We start from the raw sequence: 12,699 nt of genomic DNA, 5'->3' as shown, positions 1-12,699 counted from the left end.
AACATTATAGAAAATACACACAGTTCATTCACGAATTACGATTTTTAATGTCACGGAATAAGCTTGATCTGCTTATGTCATCGATGACATCGTAATGTCATTTACTAAACTAGTACTTCATGAAGTATAATAATTTGAATCGTATAACCTTCAATATACTTTATGTTTAATGATAATTTTATTCAATGATAGGGAAGGGTAGCTTGTAATATCCTGCAAAACACGTTGGACGTTGTTCACAGTTGGTGCCTGAGGGAGCAGATGTCTGTCAATCCCAGCAAAACTGTGTTGATCCCCTCCACCAAGAGAAGAAAATTGAACGATTTAACGCCAATTTCTCTCAATGGTGAGGTCATTCCATTTGGAACGGAGGTGAAATATCTTGGCATTGTCCTTGATAAAAGACTCACATGGAACGCTCACTTGGAAATTGTTTTACACAAAGCTAGACTGTCTCTATGGACATGTCGAATGATTTGTGGTGAAACTTGGGGTTTAAGTCCCAATCAAATCCATTGAAATTATGTGATGATTGTCAGACCAATGATCATTTATGGTGCAGTTGCTTGGTGGCCGAAGGCTTCACAGAAAACGGCCCAAGCGAAGCTCTTTGGCTTACAGAGACAGGCTTGTCTGGCTATCAGTGGTGCTATCAGTACCACAGCGTCAGCGGTCAAGGAAATCTTTCTAAATCTACCTCCTGTCCACATTTTTCTGGAGAGAGAGGCTAAATGGAATGCATACAGATTTGTGCACATTGCCAGTTGCACAAATCAATTGAATGTAGAGTGCAACAGAGTGTTGGTTGACAATGGAAGTCACAGCATTCTGAATATGACCTCTGACTTAATAACCGCCACTGTCAACTATGAACTGCCTTTTAAAGTACTATTCCTGAGTAGAGATGAATCACAAACACCTTTCGTTTCTGGTGCAGGTGTTTTTAGTCGCAGACCCAGGACATAGATATGTACCTGCCTGGAAACTTATGCGACTGTATTTCAAGCGGAAATTTATGCTATTGAATTGTGTGCAGATAGATTGGATGAATCCAACCTCACACACACGTCAATAAAAATATTCTCGGATAGTCAAGCGGCGTTGGAAGCTCTTGGCTCCTACCAAATAACGTATGAATTGGTAGCAAATTACGACCCTCCTCGATAGAAAAACTCAACAGATTGTCTCTGGTCTGGATTCCTGGCCATACTGACCTGGAAGGTAATGAAGCTGCTGACTCTCTTGCAAAGGAGGGTGCTGCAAGCGGCTTCATCAGACCAGAACCTGTCATTGGCATTGCTTTGGCTTTGCCAAACAAACATTGAACACCTGGATGGCAAGAAGATGTATGGACTTCTGGAAGAATCTTCCAGGATTGGCTCACTCCAAGGCGTTCATTTACCTTTCGGAGCTGGATAACAAACAGTTGTTGGACTACAGTAAGGATGAACTACGATGTCTAACAGGCCTTCTTACATCAGGTCAGTCATTTGAATCATGATATGCAGAGACTTGGACTGTCGGAAGACAGTGCATGACGCCTCTGTTTTTCGCTGGGGTTTGGTCCTGCTGGGGACCGAATCAGGTTTTTAGGGTTCGGCAGATCCGTACTCTTACCATCTGATCTGAAAGACCACTCACCATACAAACGTTAGGAAGCTGGGTGTATTTGAATAGGTGTGAGCCACAATAAACCCTTGCGGATTGCGGTGGAGGGTCGAATAGACCCACTCACTTTAGACCTAACCTAACTTAGTGCATGCTCCGACATATGAAACTATAGAAAAAGAAACGAGACTTCACGTCATGTTGCCATCCCGGCATGTTCCCGTTCTGTGCTATCCTGTCGCAATGTTTGCTTTATATAAAGTTCCATGCATACTGCGACAAGCGGTAGATGACAGGAACATGTCGGGACGGGAACATGACGTGAAGTTTCGTTTCTCTTTATATATTTTGTTATGCAGGTCGCGTCTTTTTCCTGTCCTGACATGTTCCTGTCCGTTGCCTGCCTTAGTGCGCGCCCCGCCATAAGGAACTATAGTCATATTGCCGTCTTGTGCCGTTCTGTCGCAGTGTGCATCTTTCATTATACGTAAATAATTCCTCGAAACATCCCTACCAGCAAAAAGTATCAGTATTCAATAGTATGCTTCACATACTATACAATATTTCATTTTTTGAAAGTTATTCTCAGAGAGAACAGAGTTTTGTCAAACAAATTACCCTCAAAACTGCTTGAAAAGTAGATATTATTAACTCATAGGACTCATTGCACGTATAATTCATTCACACATCTTTTTAAATAGTTTATTTTGGAATCAATTCCTGTCTTCCTTTCTTTGGAAGATTCCCACATTTTTTTGTAAAAAGATGGAAGAGTTGAAAGTCAAAACCAAAAGACTGTACTATTGCATAGTGTGGCGGTTTTGTAAATTGTTCAGTGAAAAAGCCATAATAAAGTTTTTTTTGAATCCAGCCAATTCCATCAGATATTTATAAAACTTTTATTTCGTTTTATATTAGATTTCATTTTTGTTATTTCATCATTGATTTATGTTTTGATATGATTTCCCTTTCTATATATTATAAAGAGTTATAAAAACTTGGAAATTACTTAATTTTACTTATTCAAAAATATATGAGCAATCCAGAATCAGACAAACATTTGTCTACGCGTCATTCTGAATTCATAATTATACCTCATGTTTTTGGGGCCTTATGCGAAATTTGACCATTTTCAACTCGTGAACTAGTTCAGTAGAAATCTTTTTTTCCCACAGTAAACTTGTTTGATAGCACTGAATATTAGCTGGGGTCTTTTCAAATACAATTTTGGATTTTTTTTGAGAAATGTTGTGAGAAAACAGAAATATAAATTCAAGTCCGGATAATGAGCTGCCTCACTATTTTCAGAATTTGTTATTGAATTTTTCTCCGGTATTTTCAATATAGAACATGTTTCACTGGATTATTAACAGCATTTACTTCCACATACTACAACTGCAACCCTCTTCTCGACGCGTTTCGCCAACCAAGTTGGTGTCATCAGGAAATGAATTATTCTCATGTAGTTACTATTTTGATATTTTTGAGTGTTTTTTCCACAAATATGCTATTGGAAAACTCTAATTGTTATCAATAATATTGACAATAGTAAAAATTTCAGCTTTCCTGAATTATTTGTGTATATTTCAAATTTTCAAATTCCATATCATCTTCATAATCATCAATAAAGCTCCAAATATTTTTGAGGAAATTAAAAAATGTACAGTAAAAACCGCATCACATTGGATTTTTTCATTAATAGGATTGATTCGCATTATCTTTAAATTTTTTTTCTGCAAAAAAAAAATCAGAGGTGATTATTTCTCTAAATAGTGAAATAGGTTATTTGGAAAAGTTTTTTATTGTAATATTTGGCTGTCCGCAACATTTCAACTGCATAAAAGTATATTTTTTAAATTGCACCACTGTTGACGAATAACTCTTCGAGAAGTTTATCTGAAGTTTTATAAGATAATTTGACTCTATTCATTGAACTATTTATATAATATCACTTTTATACACAAAGTACCATTTTAAAAATAGATATTTTATGAAGTTACCTTGTACTGGTTAAAAACACAAACTTTGCATCACTTAGGACCAAATTCAGGAATTTGTTAAAAAACACAATCGATATGGAGATAATCAAAAAAATGTTACTCAAAAATTATACCTATATTAATCTGCATCAACATTTTTCAGAATCTATTTTTCCCGATGATATCACTATGGCTACCTCAGTAATGCAAATTTCCAAGAGATATTTGAAGTTAATGTATTATTCCTTTGATTTCTAGATACGAATAATATTGGTCTCTATTTTTTTGAGATATCTGTGAGATGGAATCCTATGAATCGACTCTGATGATTGGTGAGAGACTAGATGTGCTTATTGAAAAAAGAAGATCCAATGAACGAAACGTCGTATTGAAAATTGTTTTTAGGAGGAGAAACAACACCAACTTATTTCACCGCCTTATTTTCATATCAATTATTTTTTATCGATAGTAGATTTTTGTTATCCTTTGAAATAATCAATTTTTATCCAACCTTATGAGTCTACCATTTCCCAGTTTGCTATATTGGGATCTGCTAAAAGACGGTCTGTGTAATTAGTAATTGAATTAAAATTATTAATTGGCGTGACACAATCATTATTATTTTAATCGTTAAATTTACTGAAAACAAGAAAAATTCAGATTCAAAAATAGCACAAGTGAGCCAAATTTATGATGTAAGCCTCGATTTGAGCAGAATGACTTTATAAAAATTCTTCAGTTCTTATCATTACAAAGTTTTTCCAAAATGTTTTCATTATGAAATGAAGTTTATTCATTACGAAAACGCAATGAATATTGTACAATTGGAGTGATATATTGAACTTTCATATTTAGTGAAATCAATTAATTGAAAATGGATACTCACAGTCATCATACATTTTTTTGGTTTCCCTTTTTCAAATAAAAATTATTTCACTGCCCCCAGTTCAATGAAAATAAGCGATGGAACTTATTGTGCTGTTTCTTATTTGTTATGATCTGGTATGTGACGTTTCGTTCATTTCATCCCATTATATTTTTTTTCAAAAAAACATCTAGTTTTCCATCAATTTTAGTAGCCATCATAAATTCAGCCATATAACACAACAAATGTATTTCTCGACGTTTCTATTCGTTAATACATTATCAGAGACGGTTCATTGAATTCCACCTCAAAGAAGCCATCTGGCGTGTCTTTCAACTCTAGACACGCCAGATGAAGCCATTGTATGGCGAAACACGTGTTGCGTTTTTGTAAAACAATTTAGTGAAAATCTCACAATAAATTGTTTTTGGAATACGTTTGAAAAATCGTAGTTCATAAAACTACTAAAGATTTATTGGATGAATGATGGAACTGCGTACATATGAAAAAAATAATTTTTATCCATTCAATGGTTGCGATTGTAAATGTTCGAAAAGAATGAGTAACGAAGAAATTAAGTAGTCAAATCAGTGAGATACACTGGCAAAATAGAAATGTGATACGAAATATTTTCATCGATAGCTTTCATCATACACGAAGAGGCAGATAAGAATAACAAGTAGTGTAGTTGGTCATCAATACTATTTATTATATATCCTTCGTCAAGCATGGTATGATTGTGAGTAATCTAAGATCGTGAATATTGTAATTCAGAGAAGAAAATCAATTCATACTTCTGTATTAATATGTTATCGATTCTCATAATATTTTTTCTGAGACCTATATACAGAGTGCTTCCTAAGTAATGAAAATTTCAAGAAGTGACTGCTTCTCTTGATTTTATGAAAGACCTTTTTCATTAAGGTTCATTCGTAAAATTTAATTTTTTTTTTTTTTTGTTAACGAAACCAAGTAATCACAAACATATTTGAAATTCGATATTATATAAACCATGAAATCTAAATAAAAATGAAGCATCCGACACTCGAGCCAAAATTTTTTTATGAACCAAATTTCAACCAAAATAAATGGTATTTTTTCTTCAACCCAACAGTTGAATATAAAAAGCTCAATAATAACATCCATGCAAAAAAATATTAAAAACACTATTTCAAATATGGAAAATATTTTGTAACCGCCGCAATTAATCGTACTTACATTTAAACCACCCAGTCACAAATGGTGTAAAAACACAATCACACAAGCAAATCAAACAATTAAAAGCTCGCACTATCAAACCAATTCATACGGCGCGGCGGCTCTCTTGTCAAATAGGAAGGCGGCGAAAAACAAAAAGTTGAAACACGCTAACCGGCGAATAACACGCGATCGTCTTCTGTTCCTCCTGGCCGCCTAGATCTCAGCCCGAATGCGTCGCCGTTGATACTGGCACTCCATGGCCTATTAGGATGCACTTTTGTGCTCTTTGAGGCGCAGCGGAGTCTCCGAATTGGCGCCCTTCCTCGATGGGCCGAGGATCGGTGGTTTTCTGTCGGTTTCAGAGGCTCTAAGGATTAGGAGAACAGAGGGCGTTACAGTCTGAGGCGAAATTATTTTGCTAGTGCAAGTTTTGAAAATGGAACACTTCATTCGACGGGAAAATATATTCTGCTTTTTGCATTCAGGAGTGACCAATGAAAACAAAAGAAGGGCGATTTTTCATAGTTGATGTTCAGAAAAAAATCGCTTGAGCCCGATGAATTTTATTCTGAGGAGAAAAACTTTTTCGATCTTGTCACTTCTCCTTCTTAGTGGGATTAGATCAAACCATCAAATCTCAAATGGGATTACGTCATCTGAAAGGTCATCGATTTCTTTTTTTTTAATTTTTCAACTTTTTTTAATTTGATGCAGTGTAGATATCTAAAAAAAATTCTAAGTTAATGAATAGTCAATATGAAGAAAGTGAAGATGATAACATCGACAGACGTATCTTAGACATCGATCGTCTTTCACTGCAGATTTCACTGAAAGACAACTGGATGAAACAGAAGTCAAAAAAGAAACATTCGTGTTCCACCAGCAGACAGCGTTGTTTCGATCCACCAAGGTGTCATCAATGGTGCTGGGCTAGTTTCTCCGTTTTCATCTGGTTATGTTGCAGTGAAAGCTGCAGTGTAAAACTGCGGTCAATGTCGAAGCTAGATTTTGTAACGAATCGCCTGGAGGAGCATCGTTTATCCTGGATATTTCTGTGTTTAGTCTTCTGTCGATCCCATAGACGGCCTCTCTGTAAGGGAAAATATCAATACTTTTTTTCAGACGTTCATCTTTCAGTTGAGTTCACCAATGCATCCTGATGAGATCTTGATGGGTCGAAACAGCGATGTCAGGGTATTGAATCATGAATGTTCTGTTTTTGGAATCTTGTTTTATCATAAAGAAGTTTACCTTTCAACTAATTCTGGTATTGCTATTTTTGTGAGAAACATAATTTTGACCCTAAAGAAGAAGGGAGATTTTGAGGAAAAAAATTAAAATTCGTCTACATATTAACTTTTCACTCAAACAAGTTTTGAAACTGGTGTCCTCTGGTTTCTAAACAGTTTTGATAAAAGCGGTTTCAGAAATTCCTACACTCAGCAGTAATTTGTTTACATAAATGATCTATTGAATTCGTAGGGAAAAACTGGCCGAAAATCGCTCAACATCATATATCAAATAAGCTAGAAAGAGGCGATAAATTTAAATTTGGAAAAAAATAAACAGCATCAATATATAGAGTACAACATTCTCTATCGAAAAATATATACCAAGACACAGTGAAATAAATATTCAATGAGGAAGGTAGCTACAAAAATACATGACATTAAATCGGACAAAACTTTTGAAACAACCTAATGTATAGGGGGGCCGTGAGTTTCCCATTGCCGTGCCGCTAAGCTGCCTGTAGAAACAGTTGTTGAACTCAAAGCAAATTTGTCCTTTTCAGATTTTTGGACTGAAACCATTAACTGTCAAAAGTACCCTGAAATATTCAACAGATTTTGGTATGAGGATATTTGGAAACAACGAGGATACAACAAATGATACTAAAATTTCTATAAGTTGATAGATGTAGCCGTGGTAGGAGATCATGATGGAAAATGAAAAATAAAACTTTCCATGTTACAAGTGTTAAACAAACAGAAAGATTTATTTCTCATTTTTCACTAAACTTCCTTCATCTCGCAGCTTTACATCATCAATATTATCTATGAATTCTTTTGAATTAACCAAACTTTGACCCAATTGTGATATTGAGAGAATTTCCAAATATTTGGTTAGCCATTTAGCAATTTTATAAAGAGGGATCTTATGGCGGAGACAATTAGCCGCCCCGACTTCTCAGTTTTGTGAATTTTTGGATGAATCATATATTTAAGGAACTTTTAAATTAGGAACCACTCCTTTGCAAAGCCGGTGCGATTCAATTTTGACATTTCTTGAATGTATTTTTTATTATGAAAAATGAGAAATGATACTTTCTATCTTCTTTACCACTTTTATTTATAACTATCGTTACTGCAGTTTCATCCTATATGGGCATTTTCAAACTAATATTAGTACTAGTTGGAACATAGTTTTAATCATCATTTTTCATGATTATCGCCTACCAAGTAGTAACGGCTACATCAATCAATTTATTTTTCATTTTTGAAACCATCTTAGACAATAGATTCTTCGGTAATCTTTCATAGGGTCCGTTCTCAATTAAATTATCAAGTCTTCCATAGTAATCTAACTTGTCCAATATCATAACCTTATAGTATTTGTCTCTTTCAGAAATTGGTACATGGCATTAGATTTTTGGATGCTTTCGAGAGTATGGAAATAGAAAAGTGCGGAATGAGAACTACCAGCAGTGACGAATGTTCCGTTCCAAACAGCCCTTTGTTCACCTTCACATGTATCGATCTGTTGAAATTAACGGTAACTAAAATTTTTCAACCGGAAATCACTGATGTGTGTTTGAGAGTCAGAGTGTACCCTGTTTGATATAAATAGAGAATAATTTAGGATTTTGGAATGTTTGTACTTCATCTCTTGAATACGCCAACTTGTTTGGTGTAACGTCTTTCGGAAAAAAATGCAGTTCCAGTGTGTGGAAACATTGTTTGGAATATTCAATACATTTCAAATGATTATTGTAATAGATACACACACATAGGTTGAATTAGGACAAAAGTGAGTGGGTCTATTCAACCCTCCACCGCAACCCGCAAGGGTTTATTGTGGCTCACAATTATTCACACAGTATGTGCTCTGCTGTTTCATTATTTTCTGAATAAAGGCGACTCACATTGTCTTCCGATAGTCCAAGTCTCTGCATATGAAGATTCAGACGACAGTGACATGTGAGAAGGCCTGTTAGACATCGTTGTTCATCCCTACTGTAGTCCAACAACTGTCGAATTCTGCCTTTTTATAATACTCTATATTCTAATAGAAATTTTGTGACAACATTTATTGCACACCCACCACCGTGAGTTCATATATTGACTACAAAAGATTATATCAAGATGCTGCACCATAGAATGATTATATCATTCGAAATCAGTCACTTATCATTCAGAACAACACATTGGACAAATAACTATCTTTTGCATTTCATGTAATCATTTGCTGCTCATTTATGTGAATGCAAATCTTAGTAAATTAAAGTCATTGTTAGGAGAAAATTCCAGTACCATATACGCCATTTTGCATTCAGCAATTACTGCATGGGTGCAGGCAATCTGAAACATCAACAGAAATAATCTCTGACGTCCGATAAATGTCTGATAATTTCACTTTTCATTGAAGATAGATTCGTATTATAGAAACAAAACAGTTTTGTATGCAGGGAGCAATAAATGCAGAATGTGCTGAATATTCAAATCATTTAACTTTTTATGAACAATTCATGTCTGACGTGTTATCAGCATTTTAATGAAACTTAATTTCTTGGTTGAACTTCAATGTGAATGCCGATAAATGGGAATGAAGGAATATACAGGCCGTTTCTTGTATCATATGGTAACATTGGTATATTCTAAACCGTAACAGATACGAAGACTATTAAAAGGGAAAAAAATAACTGTTATCGGGAACAATATAATGGTCGAAGAAAATTTACGGAGACTCTCGCCCTACTCGAGTTATACGGGGAAAACCAGAAATGCTGTTTTTAGCTTTTTTCGAATGAAATTCTCATTTCGTAGAATATCAAAAAATGGAAAACTAAAATGTTAATGTATTCGAAGTGTATTATGACGATGTAGTAATATATATTCGATAAAACGTTTCGTGTCAACATGGCCACCATCAACTTTTTTTTAAATACGGACCACCTGTCTTTTTTATTACAGATATTGATAAAGCAATAAATTCACAATTCAAGGGTACTTATATCACATTTGATATTTTTATAGCGTTTCATTTGAAATAAATACCATCATCAGTGACAACAATTTTGGATTTTAAACAGGTTGATAAAGCAATGAATTTACAATTCAAAGGTATATCACATTTTATATTTTTATAGCGTCTCATTTGAAATAACTACCATCATCAATGACAACAATTTTAGATTACGGTCCTGTAATTCTTCTTTCAAGGCTTACTTTTTCCTAATCAATTATAATTCGTAATATTTTTTTTATTCTCAATCCTTGAAGTACCGAGAATATCAGGTTTTGGTGAAAATTCGATTATTGTATAATTTAGGATGATCAAATAGCATCTCAATTCATTTACCATCTTAAACGCGTAGGCTTTGCTTGTCAGACTTTATGAACATATCAAAGATGTATTCAAATGATGAAAGCACTGATATGCTATTTGGTTATGCAAAATCAAATCCTTTTGGCAAGAAATATGTACCTATGTTGAGCTATACGTGAATCTTCATATTCCGAACATCCAAATGTTTAGACGATTAGAAAGAAATTTGAGGGACTATGGTGCATTTGACAGAAAGAAAACAAAAAAATGTATAGTTACTAGAAGTTTAAGGAATCGAATAAATGTTATGCGTGAGCAAATATCCACATGAAAATTTACACAAAGAAAACATCTTTTTTTTATTTAAGATTGGCCAGATACAATAATTATGCTAATCGAAATTGTTCTTTACGAGAAATTGTCCACGAAATGAGGATTTCTGTAAAATCCACCAGAAATATTTTGAAAAAGAACAAATATAAATGCTACAAAATACGCAAAGTTCATCACATCACGGAAGCAGAGTACGATTTGCGAAGTGGGTAACGCGTAGAAAAAGGGAAGATGGAAATATTTGTTAAAAAAATATTATGGACGGATGAATCAAAATTCACCTGGTTTAACAGAAATATCCATTATAAGTGGAATAATACAAATGAACATTAATATAGAGAAACCAATTTTCAAGAAAGGTTCGGAATAAATGTTTGGCTGGGAATTGTGGGAACAAACATCCTTGGCCCTTTCTTTAACGATGATCATTTGAATGGTGAAATGTAACTCCATTTTCTATTCAATGAATTCGATGGCTACTTAAATGAATTGCCACTGAATATCCGCTATGAGGTACAATATCTTCAACAGGACGGCGCTCCTCCTCATGATGCAGCAATAGTAAGGGAGCATCCAGATGCCATATTCCCCAAATAAAATGGATTGGAAACGATGGACCAATCAACTGGCCAGCTCGATCACCAGATCTTACTCCTTCAGATTTTTTCGTCTGGGGATACATAAGGGATAAAGTTTTCTCAACACCAAGTACAGATATCGACCATCTCAAACAAAAAATAAGAGATGCATGTATTAGTATTAAACCTATTATGCTAGAAAATTGCCACAGAAATTGTCTGGACCGACAACGTATGTGCATTCAACAAAGGGGTCGTCAATTCGAGCATTGGCTCCTCGATGCTACAATATGATACCTAATGAACTGAAATTAGTAAATTCTATATATTCATTCCAAAAGCAATTGATTTCCTGAATAAAAGCCCAACCACGGAAAAAAATCCACCAGTTCATTGACCTGAAAAATCATTACATTTTAATGTAATCCTCCTCGAAATTTATTAATGTTGTATTGTGAATACTGTGTGCAGACTGTGTTATTGTGTCAATATGTATTAATTTGCTAATATATCCGTACTTATTAAATTATTATTCTTACCCCCTCCACATACAGGGGAAACCCTCGTGGAGTTCAACCATATTTATTTCATTATATATCGAAATTTTGTATCATTCTTTGCATTGATATTCTGAAATAAATATTATTATTATTATCATTATTATTTAATGTAGATTGCCATGTAGATTTGATTTTCCATATTGGTTTCATTTTGTCTAAAAGTTCATGATACGATAAATTGTTATCCTGTTTGATTACTGTCACTAATGATGGTGGTTATTTCAAATGAAACGCTATAAAAATTTCAAATATGACGTACCCTTGGATTGTGAATTTATCACTCTATCAATATCTGTAATAAAAAGACATGTCCGTATTTAAAAAAAAAGTTGATGGTGGTCATGTTGACACGAAACCTTTTTTCGAATATTCATCATTACATCGTCATAGTACACATCGAATTGAATAACATTTTCCTTTTTCATTTTTTGAAATAATCCGAAATAACGATTCCATTCCCGTTTTCCCCGTATAACTCGAGATGGGCGGGAGTCCCCGTGAATTTTCTTCGACCATTGTATTGTTCCCAATGTCAGTTACTTTTTTTCTCATTTAATCGTCTTCGTATCTGTTACGGTTTTGAGTATAGCAATGTTACCACATGATAAAAGAAACGGCCTGTATTTCATTAAGTTGATTCAAAAGTGTTGTCCCTCTTGATGTCATGCGAATGTATAGCTTCATATCTCAATAAATAATAATTCTACTATGCTGATAATTTTTTCCAAATTTTAGTTTTTTAACGAGCCTCGAAGTGGTCAATCCTGGTGGAGACTGAACTATCACAAACGGTACGTGGGATGGCGGAAGAACTGGGCGTCGGCTCCCATGCAGTTTTAATAGTTTAAAACGTGTTAGATAGATCAAAAATCTCGAAAAGTGGGTTTCTCACGATTTAAACGGTCGGCAGAAATCGTCACCTTCCGAACTCTGTTCTTCTTTGCTGTTTAGCAACCAAAATGATCATTTTTGTATCGGATCGTCACGTGTGATGAAGAGTAGATCCTCTACGACATGAGATGTTCAGGATA

General features: G+C 34.5%; 1 protein-coding gene across 1 annotated transcript in view; it reads right to left on the bottom strand.

Moving 5' to 3' along the window:
• LOC141485318 (uncharacterized) overlaps window positions 1-5,919 on the bottom strand; it is a 327,725-nt gene extending 321,806 nt beyond the window's left edge. The window contains exon 1 of the mRNA XM_074181794.1: window positions 5,671-5,919. The gene's annotated coding sequence lies outside the window, so the exon portion shown is untranslated. The remainder of the gene's footprint in view (window positions 1-5,670) is intronic.
• Between the last annotated feature and the right edge of the window lie 6,780 nt (window positions 5,920-12,699).

This window comes from Leptinotarsa decemlineata, unplaced genomic scaffold, assembly GCF_025532065.1.
Source record: "Leptinotarsa decemlineata unplaced genomic scaffold, Ldec_3_MD MMD2_tig00026316_RagTag_RagTag, whole genome shotgun sequence".
In the NCBI taxonomy this organism is placed as follows: domain Eukaryota; kingdom Metazoa; phylum Arthropoda; class Insecta; order Coleoptera; family Chrysomelidae; genus Leptinotarsa; species Leptinotarsa decemlineata.
This window is presented reverse-complemented; position numbering and strand designations above follow the sequence as displayed.